Here is a 15,085-nt window from a genome sequence, read left to right on the forward strand (position 1 = left end):
CTTCTCCTCCCCCGCCCCGCCCCCGCCTCGCCGCCTCTCCATTGGCCCGGCGCGCCGTCACTCGGGCTCGCACCTCCCCGGAAGGGGCGGGACTGAGGCGGCGGCAGTGGCCCGGAGGGGGGAGCGACAACCCGGGGACGTGGAGCGAAGCGGGGCTGGGGGGGTCCAGACTATCCCGCGGCTGTGTGGGGGTGCGGGCGAGTCTCTGCCCCGACGCCCTCCGTTCCCGCCTCTGGCCTGGGACCCCTGGCCAAGCAGGGTCTGTGGCGCCGGGGCCCCGGGGAGGGGCGGGGTGGCGCGGCCGGCATGAGGGTTCGGGGCTCCGTCACGTACTCCGAGTCCCGCACGCACGCAGCGTCGCTCCGGCGCCTCACGTCCGCCCACGACCTTGGCGACGACCTTCGCGGCCCGCCTTTCCCGGCCTGCCCCGCCCTACAGTATGGTGCGGAAGACCCCGCCGGCCTGGAGACGTTGGCAGCCGCGCGCCTCGATCCCGCACCCCGGCCGGGTCTGCTGCCGGGGCCGCGTGTCGGGGGCCACGTGCGCCCGTCCGCGCCTGCGCGCTCCGCCCCTGGCCGCCCCCGTCTCCCCGCTCGCCAGGGTGACCCGGTCTTTTGTCCTTGTGCATCGGCCAGACAATGGGTATCGGGCAGAGGTGCCCGAAAGGAAATTCACTTTCCTTCAATTAAAGCTGATGCTTTTTGACCATTTCCTACGTGCCAGGCACTTCTCCACGTGCGTCTCCAGTGTTAATTCGGCCTCTAGCTCTTATTAATGTTGCATCTGGAAAGCGGACTTGGTGTTCCTTTCTCACCCGATTTCTGTGAACCACACATGTCATGATGTGGGACTGGAATTTCACACAGAGCCGGGGGGGGGGGGATTTCTCAAAGTTCAAAGCAGGTAGTATTTCACGGTAGTCTGGCAAATGAAAAACAGGAAAGGGTGGGTGCAGTGATATCACCTTGCTGATCAAGAAAGAATTACTGCCCATTGAAAATAAGTTCTGCAGCCCATCTCCCCCCCACTTCCAAGGAGGGGCTGAGGCAATTACTACGTTTTCTATTATCTCTAGTTTTGTATTTGCCCGCATTCTCCTGGGTCTGTAAACCTAGGAGATAAAGTAGTGTCGTGTATCTCCATATTTTCTGCATTGCCTTGCAGAGAGAGATTCCAATGTGTATTTGAATTTAATTATTATTTCTCCTGGTCAGCTGCAAAAACCGTTTTTCTTGCTTCGCTCCTCACATTTTTATCCCCTGAGCTACTGGGTTAGGTTTCCAAGGCACTGGGTAAAGGTGAGGGCCAATTGAGTCCACGGTATTTTGTTTCCTATTGGCTAAGAAGCAAGATCTTCCAGATTAAATTAAAGCAACAAGGAAATGGTAAAATGTTTCCTAAAGAATTATGCGAATTTTGCAAGCAGAGTTTGTGATTTTGCCAGCCATTCACTGATGTTTCAGGCTGCTTATAACCAAGATCCCAGCCCCATGACTCAGCAGCTAAATCAGCTTCTAAGCTTTAGAACTCTAAGGAAATCAAGACACTTAGAGCTCATGTTCAGAGCAATTCTAAGGCGTGGTCCTGAAAGGGCTCCAAAACAATCTCTTTTATTTTACATTAACATGGTGAGAGCGATAAAAAAGAAAGACGAGGCTCTCTGGCCAGAGCCGGTGAATCTAGCAGGAAATCAAATGCAGAACCTGGTCTCAGCTGTTGTTGAAACAGTCTTGGAGGCCACAGCACAGCGTCCTGAGCCAGCACTTCGACCTCCAATTGTAGCTCAAAGGTTAATGATTGGTAGAGATGACCTCACATCTTTCCCCAAATCCACAGGCTGCCAAATGCCCTCCCTTGTCTCCACATCTCCTGAGGCTTTGTTAGCTGGTCATGGAGCTCACGTTGGTGTGCCGTCCAATTCAGGGGCATTTACCTTGTTGCAAGGATTTAGTTATTATTTATCATGGACAGGATGCTTGTGGAGCAATTTTTGCCGGGGCATATCAAAAGCACTCACCTTCCTGGTGGGCAGGGAGGGGATAGGAGTATCCAGTGCTGACACCAGGGTTGAAGGAACGTGAAGCTGCAGCAGCCTATGACCCACCCGGGTTACCGATTCTATCGTGGCACATATACGCACCTGTGGGTGAAAACTGCTGGCCGGCTCTAAAAGTGACCTAGCTCTTTCAGAAGGGGAGTCCCTAGCCAGACGGGAAGATTCAGTGTCGGATAAGGGGCCTGAGGGCGGTAGGAGATCAGAGGAGGAGAGGCCATCAAGGGCTCTAAGTGAATGGCCTCTCCTAACAGACCATGAGGCTTTTGTGTTTACTACTAAGTATTTCGCATATGCCAAAAACTACATAAAGTGTATCTGGTGTAAAGAATAATAATTTAATGTCTGTGCATCCATCACCAGCTTAAGAAACGGAGCATGAGCAATGGCATTAATGTCCCTGTGTATTCTTCTCTGGCCCCACCCTCTTACCCGCTATCGACTATCCTTATGCTTATCCTTCCCTTGCTTCTCTTTAGGGTTGTTGCCTATTTTTTTGAACTTTATATAAATGGCATCATACTGCTTATAGCCTTTTGCTACAGCTCTGTTTGGCTCAACCTGACGCCTGTAAGTGCCATCATAGATGGTTCATTTTCAGGGCTGTGTAGTGTTCCGTTGTGTGAATATCACACTTTTTTTTTTTTTTTTTAATCAGTGTACCTACCTTTGGGTGGCTTCCTGGTTCCTTTTTTCTTGTTAGTATTAGTGCTACTCTGAACCCTGTTGCAAATGTCTCCTGAGCACAGGTGCGAGGGTGTATACCTTGCACTTGGGTACCTTGGACATACACCCAGATGCCGGCCATAGGTGTAAGCATCTTCAACTTTGTTTTCCGAAGTAAGTATCTTGTACCTCCAGAGCACTTCTACCGGCAACGTATATAAGTTCTGACCCAGTATGAAAAGGAAATTCCACTCTTCCCTGCAATTTTTGCTAGAAATTTAATTGAGTCTCGATTTACCACCCTTTTCCGGTCCTTCAGAAAGAAACCCACACGTCCCTCTACCTTTATGGCAGCTTGGAGGGCCCTTCCTAGGCCTTCCTGCTGTCACCAGCCCCCTCCTCTGCCTTCTTCAGAGGCGACTTCGCAAAGTCAGCTGGAGGAAGGAGGGATTGGGCAAGACATGAATGTAGGAAGACAGAGCGCAGTATGGTTTTTAAACAGAGTCACTGCTAGGAGGGTATTTATCTAGGGGTGCCCAGAGGAGAGGAGTAAGGAGGAGGGGGACTAAAGATTTAAAAAACCCAGGGAAGTTGGGGAAGCAAGGCGCAGGCACCCTCCAGCAGAGTTCCCTTTGGAGGAGCTCATGAAAGAGAGCAAGCAGGGACTGGAGGCTTGGTTTGAAAGAGCTGTGATGGCTCCTCCGTGTGTCAACTCCTTTATCTTTGCAACGGGTGTGATAATCCCAACCTCAGGAGGCAGCCAGGAACTGTAACAGCTCCAGGTAGCTCTTATCAGTGCGGGAATCAGCTCTTAAAGCTGGAGCGAAGATCCACCAGCCACCGGTATGTCTAAGAGCAGCTGTGGCAGGTTCCTGGGGCACTTTTCTTTTTAGTCCTATCTGCTCCCACCCGCTCTTTCTCCCAGTTCTTAAGGTTGTCTCTGGAAGGGAGGCCCAGGGAGCTGTAGCCCAGGAGGCCGAAAAACCCTGTTTGTGTGGCCAGCGCAGAGGGCTCCTGCTTGTTAGCCGGGTGGGTGGCATTTCTAGAGGCGAGGAGTGCAGGACGCTCAGATGGCCCACTCCGAACTGCCAGTCCCTGCGAAGGAAAGAGAGGTCCGAGGAAGCAGTGCGAGAGCTCCCGATGGACAAGCAGGAGCTGAGTTCTTCGTTCAGAAGGGAGTGGCCCCTTGTGATTGACCAAGAGTACGGTTTCCATGGAGCCGTCACAAGGACCGCAAGACAGTGAACAATTCTCCCTCCACCTTTCCCAGATGGACGTTACTGAGGCCTTACTACCTGCCAGGTGTAGCCCATTTCCCGGTCAACAAGACATGAGCAGGTTCTGTGTGATCACCTCCATTCGCAGAGCACGCAGAGGCTGGCTGACTCGCCCAAGCCCGCAGCTTGTGAAGAGAGGCGCCAGGGGATCAGCTCTTCCCCCAACCACTTGGCACCCTGTCCTCCAAGAGGAAGTTCACCTTGTCCTCGGCTCTTAATGAGCTGCCGCAACACTGGACTTAGTCCCACGAGCCTTCCCTTACTTAGCCTCATCTACCCGCGGCTGCCACTCCCTCACCGAATGTAACAGCTTCAGACTCAGAGACAAGACTCACGAGGGCTTCATGATCTGCTGGATACTGTCGTTCTCTCCAGAAAGGGTTTGGAGCTGGAAGGAGAAAGCAGCTTGCAGAATCCGAGCAGCTGTTACATTGTATTGCAGTTTGAGCTCCAATTACAAGATGTCCCCAACCCCATACCCGTGGTGGCATTTGCTGGCATTTCCTAAACAAAGGGGTAGAAACGCTCTCCGATTTTCCACAGACCCTTTACAGTTCCCTTGAAAAGCCAAGTCCCTCGACCTCCTACGCTGGAATTCCCTGGCTGCTCCCTTAGTCTTTGTGTGATTGCTTCCTGATGGTCAGGAAAGTGCCAAGGACAGGATGGATTTCAGCGCAGAGCTGTCGGAGTCGGTCAGGATGTTAGAAGGGCATTGCAGACTGGGTCGATTTATAACTGGCTGACCGGGTCTCTTAAGGGGCTGATCCCAAACTGAAGGCTCGCTTCTTGTAGCGGGGACATGCAGCTAAAAAGTCACAGGTCATCAGAGCTGGGCCGGACAGCTGCACGAGTGAAAGGCTGACTCAGGATTTGCCCCAGGCAGGCCAGGCCGAGATGCAGGGGTGATAAACTGTGCCCTCCTGAGGAGCTCCTGAGTGCCTGCCATGCCCACAGTGCCCGTGAAAGGATTTCTCAGATAGGGCAGGTCGTTACCACTGCATGCACTCAACTGGATCGAGGATTGGCACCAGAAGTGGCCAATGAGCTGGCCTGGCCTGGCCTGAGAATTCTGCCCAGTAGGAGCATGTCATGATGGCCTGGGGTGACTGGCCAGCCAAGTTTGAATTCACGGTGTACAAAGAGAATGATCTGATGGTAGAAAGACACAGAATAGGCCATAAGCAGAAGCCATGAGACTGGGAAGTCCACAAGGAAACAGACTCCTTGAGGTGGTGAGAAGTATGGTGTCTGTTGCTTTAAGTCCCACCCTAATCTAGGATGACCTCATCTTAATTTGATTGCATGTGTAAGACCTTATTTCCAAATAGGTCATGTTCATGGGTTTCAGGTGGACATGATGTTTTGGGAGATACTATTCAACAAAGTACAGCCTCCCATCTTGCAGGGTCTCTCCCTGGAGCCTCTCATCATTCAGTAATCTAGCCCAGTGGTTGACAAACTGGCTCATGGGTCAAATCTCTTTTTGTAAATAAAGTTTTATTGGTCACAGCCATGGACCTTTGTTTACATATTGTCAGTGGCTGCCTTCAAGCTTCAATGGCCAAGTTGAGCGGTTGTAACAGAGACCATAAGGCCCACAGGGCCTAACCTAACCCTTTGTAGAGAAAGTTTGCCTACTACCCGCGTCTGTTTCAGCTTCTCACAGGACAGCTGTAGCCCAAGAAGCAGCCATCTGAAAGGACAGCGCTGATGGAGACACCTCTTGCTGGTGTCCCATTGGTTGAAGCAGGTCACATGGTCAAGCCCAGCATCATTGTGGGCGGGGCTACCTATAGGTGTGGCTCCCAAAAGGTTGGTTCATAGGGACCTCAAAGAAACAGTCAACCACACAGGGCAGGCCAGAAACGGGAACAATTGGTGAGGGGACTGTTGCCTGTCCAGGGGACAGACCATGGTACGTGGTAACCTCGTAGGTCCCAAGGGTGCGTGGGGTGCGTGAGAAGTGATTGGTTCCGGATATATTTGCAAACACAGCTGAGGCTTTTTGCGTTGGACTCGATGTGGGCGGAGCACACAATCGTTTATTCTACCTCACCTACTTCCAAAAAGGATCTGAGATTCCTTGAAGAGAGCTGTGTGCAATAAAATCAATACATACTAAATCAAGACTAGAAAGATCCGTACCAAACTTTCAAGAGAATGGGCAAACAGCCATAGAGGAGGGGAAAGCTTGGCAGCAAGGGCTGCCTTGGCCCAGAGGACACACGCTCCTTGACACATTTTGCTTCCATCTTGGGAATCAATATAGTTATAATAAAAATACAAAAATGTCAAAATAAGAAAGATGGCCACGATGGGAATGGTGCCCTTTAGAAGCAGCACCCTTGGGTGGTGCATACTCTGACCGAACGTGGGCAGTGGTCCTGCTTGGGGACTGCACTGGGGGTGTGATTGGCCACCGTAATACTAAATATATTACAGAAGATTTTGGAAAGACTTACTGACGAGTTTGCCTCTGCTAAAGCTGGGGAAGTAAGATTATAATTGATTTTTTTTTTTTGGTATAAGTAAAATATTTACACTTAATGTGAATTTTAATACACTTTCTTTTTAAATTTTTAAAAGATTTTATTTATTTATTTGAGAGAGAGTGAGCTCAAGCAGCGGGAGGGGCAGAGGGAGAGGGAGAAGCAGGTTCCCCGCTGAGCAGGGAGCCCGACTCCGACTCCGGGCTCGACCCCAGGACCCTGGGATCATGACCTGAGCTGAAGGCAGATGCTTAACCGACTGAACCACCCAGACGCCCCTTACTTTTCAATTTTTAAATAATTCCTCAACCACTTTAATGTCCTGGGGGGGGGGAAATCAACTATTACAAAATACATCAACACGTGTATTTGGGGGCATACATTTTTCCTCCTGTGTTGGGCTCCAATATTGCAGGTCCTTTTATTTAAAATTGTGGTGTTTGGGTAACTAGCTGGCTCAGTCAGTGGATCTTGGGATCGATTGTAAGTCGGAGCCCCATGTTGGGTGTGGAGATTACTTGAAAAGAAGAAGATCTTAAAAAAAAAATTGTGATATTTTGCTCATCATGGATTTTGGTGTCAATTTTGATGTTTTAAGATATGATTTCTCTACATTACTGAGGTTTGAGCCCCCATCCCGTGAATTGTGTGTCCCAGACGAGTGCCTGCTTGCCTCCCCCTAATTCCTGGCCCAGGGTGATACGGTGGCTAATGTTAAAGGAACCTCGATAGAAGATTCTTGTCCAGCCCACAGAGGACCCCGCTAGGGAGGCAGCATGGGGGGAAGGCAGGACCACCCCCACCGACCCCCAGGAGCAGAGCAGACTTCGGGGGACTTGAGAGCTGAAAGAGAGTCTCGGGGAGGCTGGGGAGTCTGCTGCAGCTGGATGTAGGAGAAAAATAGGCGGCATTTCCAGACGTTCCGTGTTCCGCCCCTGGGGGCTAGCTGTGCAGGGAGAGTCGGGGGCTGCCGTTGCTCCCGTGGTCCTGAAAGGCATGTATGCATACATATTTAAGGCGACTTAAAATTAATTTACTGTCAACCCTTTTGAGATTCTTAGAAGATCTTTAAGATGATTTGTGAACACTGGGGATTAAATCAAAAGAGAAGAAGAAAACAAACAAAACCCCAAGGCTGAGCACGAACACCCGCCACGGATTCCATTCATAATAAATGGATTTTGGGATCCAGGAAAGACAGAGATGCTTCGGCAAAGACAAAGATGCTTCTGTAACTTTCCAATTAAAGTGTCCCATTTGGACGCCATCCCGGGCCTCGCCAATGCGGTGCTTGTGCACAGACTCCTGGCAGGGGAAGGGCCACCGCGGGCCGTGCCAAGGTCCCTCTCTTGGTCCCGTCCTAATGGTGTCCTTGGGCTTGCTCTACACCAGAAGCTTTTACTCCTGCTGCCAGACCCACAGATACCAGCCCCCCAGGCGGGGGCCTACATCTTGGCGGTGCTTCTTGTACTCTGAGTTTAATTTATTCTCATTCACCCAAAGAGTCAATATATAGACTATGTCCCATTTACTGCAAAGCCCAGTTTCTTGATCTGGGCTGGAGTCCCATAAAAGCACCATCAGAGGCTCGAGAGTGCCTGAAATTGCACGCAAATGTGCTGGTTCGGTGCACATTTTCTGAGGGGAAGGATTCTAGTTAAAACCCCTGAAGGGTCTGTGGCCCAGAAAGATAAAGAACCATCGATCCAGAGTGCCCTGAAGAATTTTGCCTTTGCTCACCTGAATCACTTGAGGAAATGAATGGACTTCTACAAACTCTGTATAAAATGTCCCTGTGTTTTCTGACCCGAGAGCAGGGAAGAGGCACCCCGCTCCGCAGGCAGCCTTACCCCTGCCAGGAGCAATGCCGTGGGCCAAAATCTATGGTAGATACGCCAGGAGAAGAGAATCAGAAAGGGGGGAAAAGGCATCAATTTCTACCACCCGTATTGGTGTTTTTCTTTTGTTTTGTTCGTACCTTTTAGAGAGGGTTACATACCCTTTTGGAATTCGAGGTTCTTGCCCAATAAAAATGGTGCCTCTATGTGTTGATTCACACAGGCTTGGGTGTTCTTCGACTTGGGTGGGGAGAGAGCCCCACGTTCTTGTCTGCCTCCTGTGTGAGCGACGTTGAAACGTTCTGCATGCGGCAATGGTTATTATTTTTTTATTTTTTTATTTTTTTTAAGCAACGGTTACTAAATGCCTTCCGGCCACCAACTCAGGGCTGGGAACGGATTCCAAGGTGAGTCAGATGCAGGTCCTGCCTCGGAGGGTAGCTGGGCGGGCCGGTGGACGGAGCAGACCCAGCCGCGGTGCAAAGTCAGATGTTGAAGGCGTCCGTGACGTGAACTATGGCATGAGAATTATTTCGAGCCGAAGGCATTTGAGAATGGGATTTTTTTGTTGTTGTTCTGTCTCCTTTATCTGTCTAAAAGTAAAATCTCCTAAAGGAACTCAAATTGTCATGAATCCCTCTCCTGGGAGCAACCAGGGAAGAGGGACTCTTATCGAGAAACACTGTCACAAAATTCCCACCTGTTCTCTGAAGGGCTCTTCACCCCCTCCGTTCCCCTGGCAAGTTCTCATCTCCTTGAGTCATGTTTTTCTGTGAACTCCCCTACATACAAAAATGCAAATCTGTCTTTTTTTTTAAGTTTCAGGTATATAACATAATGATTCAACAATTATATATGTTACAAAATTTATCTTTTCTTTCGCTGATCTGTCTTCTGTAAGTTTAATTTGCAGGCCCTCCATGACAAAACACGACAGAGTAGAGGAACAGTTTTTCCTCTCTGACAATGTCGTACCTCGGGCGGCAGCACCTCTGGTTTCTGATCTGTATTGAAATCGGATTAAAGTTACCTTGCTATTCCCCTGCTGGTTAAAGTTCATTCGACAAATATTTATTGAGGGCCGACTGTATGGATAGGCTCTGTGTTAGGAGCTGGATACGGAACAGAGAGCAAGGTAAAGATCTTGCTCTCATGGCACTTACACCTTGGTGCAGGAAACAATCCGTAAGCAGGTAAGACAAAGACAGGCAGTTGGTGGTAAATGCTATGAAGATCCTTAAAGCAGGTCTCAGGGAGAGAGGGGGTACGGGTGGCACATGTGTGATCAGGGTACTATGCGCCCTATGTAAATCAATTTATTAATTCGAAATTCTAGCAGTTTATATCTTTAGAGAATCTCCCAGTTCTTAAGGTAGGACAGAAAAAGAAGCAGTTGAGTTTTTTACCACTTCCTTTTAAAATTCCAAAAGTGTTCTATACTAGTTATTAAGTGATTCAAGCAAAACAGAAGCGTACTCATTTCCCATCCCTATTTCACTTGCACTGTGAATAGTCTGGTGTGTGACCCCCGCCCCCCCCCCCAGATTTTTTCTTTGTATGTTCCAAGAAACATATAGAGATGGATGCTTTTTAAACAGACTAAAACGGAATACTTCTACAATTTGCTTTCCTCCCCATCCCATTATATCATGTGTATATTTCTCAGTTCATCTATCCTCGCCCTTCTTAAGGCAACATTGAACATTAGAGTTTAAATATCTCATGTGATTTAATTAGTGTCCTGCTGATGGACATTTAAGTTGTTTCCAAAATTTCACTCTTTTTTTTTTTTTTTTTTTTAAAGACAGGGAGAGGGCAGGGGAGGGGCAGAGGGAGAGAGAGACTCTTAAGCAAGCTCCATGCCCAGCACGGAGCTGAGATCAAGAGTCGGACTTTTAACCAACGGAGCCACCCAGGCACCCCTGTGCAAGTATTTCTGTAGGACGGATTTCTACATTTTGAAATGAACAAGAATTGGAATTTCTAGAATTTGAACAAATGGCATGAATATATACCATTTTCATAGATATTGCTAAGGTGACCTTACCGATCCCATACACTGCTACCCTGTCAGCAGAAGAGAACTGTCTGGGGGCATCTGGGTGGCTCAGTTGGTTAAGCGTCTGCCTTCAGCTCAGGTCATGATCTCAGGGTCCTGGAATCGAGCCCCGGGTCAGGCTCCCTGCTCAACGGGGAGTCTGCTTCTCCCTCTCCCTCTCCTGCTCCCCCAGCCTGTGTGCTCTCACTCTCTCTCTGTCAAATAAGTAAATAAAATCTTTTAAAAAAAAGAGCGAGAACTCTCTTGTCTGCATCTCTCCCAACATTCAATAACACCAGGACTTTAATTTTTGTCAGTCTGTGAGGTGAAAAGCACTAATTTGCTTTAATTGGTGTTTTTAGGAGTGTTGGCTAAGTTGAGCTTCTCTTCCTGTCTACTCCTCAGCTCTTCAGTCCTCTGAGCAGGGAGAGTGGGGGAGAGGGGCAAAGAAATTTGAGACTTGCTCTTCTGTTGGCTTCCCCCAAGCCAGGAGTTCTGTTCCCGGCAGCCTCCCCTCTCAGGGGCTGGGGGAGTCCCTTGTCTTCATGGAGACGAGCTCCAAAATGTAAGCAAAGTAATGCATCTCCAGATGCAGATGTGATTTCTCCGCATCCTAGCTTCTGAGAAAGAAGCAGGAAGAGGAAGAAACAGCAGGTTCTCGGGGCCTGCTGACCACTCAGGAGGGGTGGGAACTCTGCACCCCAAGGGAATTATCCAGGGATGAGGTGTTAAGAGAATCACAAGAATAACCTCTCCTTGCACGAGGATAACTTCCTTTCGGGATCCCCAAACTGCCCTCGGGGCCTATTTCCTTCCTTTGAAGAAGGTCTCTTGGCCACTTCTTCTTTGCATGACTGGAATTCGGATCCCTGCACTCTTGCTGTACCAAGCCAGACCTGGGCACCTTCGTGGAGCAAAAGCAGGAGCCCAGGGACGGTGGCCGTCACCCAGAAGGACACCTGTCTGACACAGTCCTGCTCGTCTGTCCTCTGAAGATTCTCCTTGGCTCCTGTGACTTCCATCACGGTCACGGCCAGGTCTGTGACCTCCCATCACTTCCCTCCGGGGTCTGGAAGAATCTATGCCCATTGCTGAGGACCCCTGCATTAAGCCCTCCAAGCTCTGGTTTGGCTTCATATCTGAAGTCTGAGGGGTGTGACAATATTGGGATTTGGTTCAGGAATCTCAGGAACACCAGAGACAGATGCCACGTATTTTCTGCTTTCTTACCTCCAATCTCATGGAGGCTCCAAACGTAACTGCAAAACTCAGAGTCTGTGATTTCCTCAGAGTACGAAACACCACCCTGAAATGAGAAAGCCTACTCCTCGATTTCGAGTCAAAAGTTCCTTTCTCTTTGTATGAACTAACGTTAGAAATTTCCAGGCTGTATGCTCCAATTCCTCAGTGGTAAGCTAACTATGTATTTATGTCAGAGAATTCTTTTGTTTGTTTGTCTCTTGTTTTTTTAAACATTTTATTTATTTATCTGACACAGAGAGAGAGAGAGAGAGCGCAGCAGAGGGAGAGGGAGAAGCAGGCTCCCTGCTGAGCAGGGAGCCCAATATGGGGCTCGATCCCAGGACCGTAGGATCATGACCTGTGCTGAAAGCAGACGCTTCACCGACTGAGCCACTCAGATGCCCCGTCACCTTATTTTTTAATAAATACCATTTCATAATTTCATCTTCTTTAATATGAAGCTTCCTGGGATTATGTCCTATATGTTTTCACTTTCTGATTAATTTTATGTGAAATTCTCCGGTGATTTTAGATCCGTAAGTTCTGATAGAATGTGCTGGAATGTATGCACATTTTATAAGTGAGTCAGATACTTGGTAAGCACTCCATATTTATTAAAATGTTTGGCTCATAAATATAGGTTTACTTCAGGCAAAAAGTAATTATTGATATATTCATCTGCTTTCTTCAAAACGTATCTGAATTGTGATGTCACTTAATCCCAAAAGTTTATTTTATGTTTTAGTGATTCTCAGCCTATTTTACAACTTTCATGGTGTTTATTCAGAAATGAAGAGGGTTTTTTTGTTTGTTTGATTAGCTTTTCTTCTTTCTTTTGTCCTTCCTTCCTTCCGTCTTTTTTTCTTTTTTTTTTTGCATCTAAGGGATGGATTGCAGCCTTTACATTCTGTATAAGAGCAGGAGCAGTATGATAATAACATAGTAAATTTCTCTAATGTCATTAAATGGTTATTCATAAAACTTTTCATTAGAGCTTTTACGATTGATTGTAATGAATTTTCTGCCCAGTCTTACGGCCATAAAACACATGACAATGGCTCAAAATGCTTGCTTTCTGTGGGCACACAGTCACAATTTAAAACTGCAGCTATATACAAGCGTTCTTTTTTTATACTTGGTACCTCTATTTTTATTCAGAATTTTGGGGGTTAAATTTTCTCTTATTCGTGTTTTGCAATTCTGTAACAATGTGCTTCTCCTGCTGTTTCTACAACATTAGCTGATTGTGTTTTTGTTTCTTACCTAATGGACTCTGTTTTTCGATGACAGTTTTCAACTCAGTGCATTTTAAGACAAAATGGGGTTTAATTCAAGGATGAATCAGCCATATGCCTAGTGTCAGTAAAATTACGTATGTATTTGTCTGTACACACGTTACCCATGCTTTGTTCATGACTTACCTTGTTCATTTCTTTCGTTGGCGAGAGGTCAATGGTTGTGTTATCCTGTCTGGGTGAGTTGTCATAAAAATAGAATTAATTTCATCATCTATTTATTGATGAATTTATATTCTCTTTGTGAGAGAAACACTTTTTCAAATTGAAGGTAATTTTTATAAACTTTTGTACCTCTACTATCAACTTTAATTATTATCCTTTATTCTTTTTTTTTTTTTTTAAGATTTTATTTATATTTGACAGAGACAGAGACAGCCAGCGAGAGAGGGAACACAAGCAGGGGCAGTGGGAGAGGAAGAAGGAGGCTCATAGTGGAGGAGCCTGATGTGGGGCTCGATCCCATAACGCCGGGATCACGCCCTGAGCCGAAGGCAGACGCTTAACCGCTGTGCCACCCAGGCGCCCCCAGCTTTGTCCCTTTCATTCTGACCTTGGTTCACAAGCTCCCTCTGCTTTCAGAAAAGAAAGGAATTTTTTTTTTCTTAATACCAGTCAACAAGCATTTATCTAGGTCCTACTGGGCCTTCCTATATACTCTATCTGCCACAAAATCTCATTTCTACCTGTCCTAAAGCTCACTGGGGACATGGGTCTCCAGCTCCATCTGAAGCTAACCTCAGAGATTCGAGCTTGAAGACTTGACTAGATGCCTTGATAATACTTTATTTTTTCAGTTTGAAATTTGCGTAACATCATTCTAGCTAATTCTAAAAACGCATGCAGTTTTAATAGCACCAACTCATGGTGATCTTGCGATTTGTTGGCCCTGCTTTTTGGGGGGTTTTGTTTTTGTTTTCGTTTTTGTTTGGTTAAGATGGTAAATTTTATGTCATGTGTTTTGACCACAGTTAAGAATAAAGGATAGGGGCGCCTGGGTGGCACAGCGGTTAAGCGTCTGCCTTCGGCTCAGGGCTTGATCCCGGCGTTCTGGGATCGAGCCCCACATCAGGCTCCTCCGCTATGAACCTGCTTCTTCCTCTCCCACTCCCCCTGCTTGTGTTCCTTCTCTCGCTGGCTGTCTCTCTCTCTGTCAAATAAATAAATAAAATCTTAAAAAAAAAAAAAAGAAAGGGACAAAGCTGAAATATTAGGGTGCGTTGTCACCGGAAAACATAATCTTTTAAAAATAGTCCTTCTCGTTTACAGAAGTAGTCAAATTTAGAAAGCAGAGACAGATAAAGAGAAGCAAATAAAACCCATGCATAGATCCACTCATGAATGAGCCTCCTAACAACTTGGAGGTTGTTTTTCTCTCCTTGACAGCTTTATTGGGATAGAATTCACATCATCTAGACCCCAGTCATTTGAAGTATACAATTCAACAGTGTTTTAGTATGTTCACAGCGTTATGCCACCATCGCAATCTCATCTTAGGGCATTTTACCCCCACCCATTAGCAGATCACTCCTGCTGTCCCCAGCCCTAAGCGCCCACTGATCTATTTTCTGTCTCTGACAAAATTTACCTATTCTGGATATTTCGTACGATATGTGATCCGTGCTTGGCTTCTTTCACTCGCCATAATCTTTCCAAAGATTGTTGTAATATGTGTCAATACTTCTTGGTTTTGCTGAATAATATTTTATTCTAGAGATAGACCACATTTTTAAAGCATTTTATTTATTTATTTTAAGTAATCTCTACGCCCAACATGGGGCTCGAACCCACGGCCCCGAGATCAAGTGTCTCATGCTCCATCGACTGAGCCAACCAGGTGCCCCAGATATACCAGACTTTTTGTTTTTTAAGTAGGCTCCACGCCCAGTGTGGAGCCCAATGTGGGGCCTGCACTCTTGACCCTGGGATCAAGACCTGGGAGGAGATCAAGAGTTGGACACTTAACCAACTGAGCCAGCCCAGCGCCTCCGATAGACCACATTTTTAATCCATTCAGCAGTCAGTGGACATTTGGGTTGTTTCTACCTTTTGGCTGTTATGAATAAGACTTCTGTGACCATTCACGCACATGTTTTTGTGTGGACGTATATTATCATTTCTCTTGTGTTTAAACCTAGAAGTGAAACTCTTGGATCACATTCATTGTTTTTCCTTTGCTTATATATT

The sequence above is a fragment of the Ursus maritimus genome, unplaced genomic scaffold (genome assembly GCF_017311325.1).
Source record: "Ursus maritimus isolate PB19 unplaced genomic scaffold, ASM1731132v1 scaffold_32, whole genome shotgun sequence".
Taxonomy (NCBI): Eukaryota; Metazoa; Chordata; class Mammalia; order Carnivora; family Ursidae; genus Ursus; species Ursus maritimus.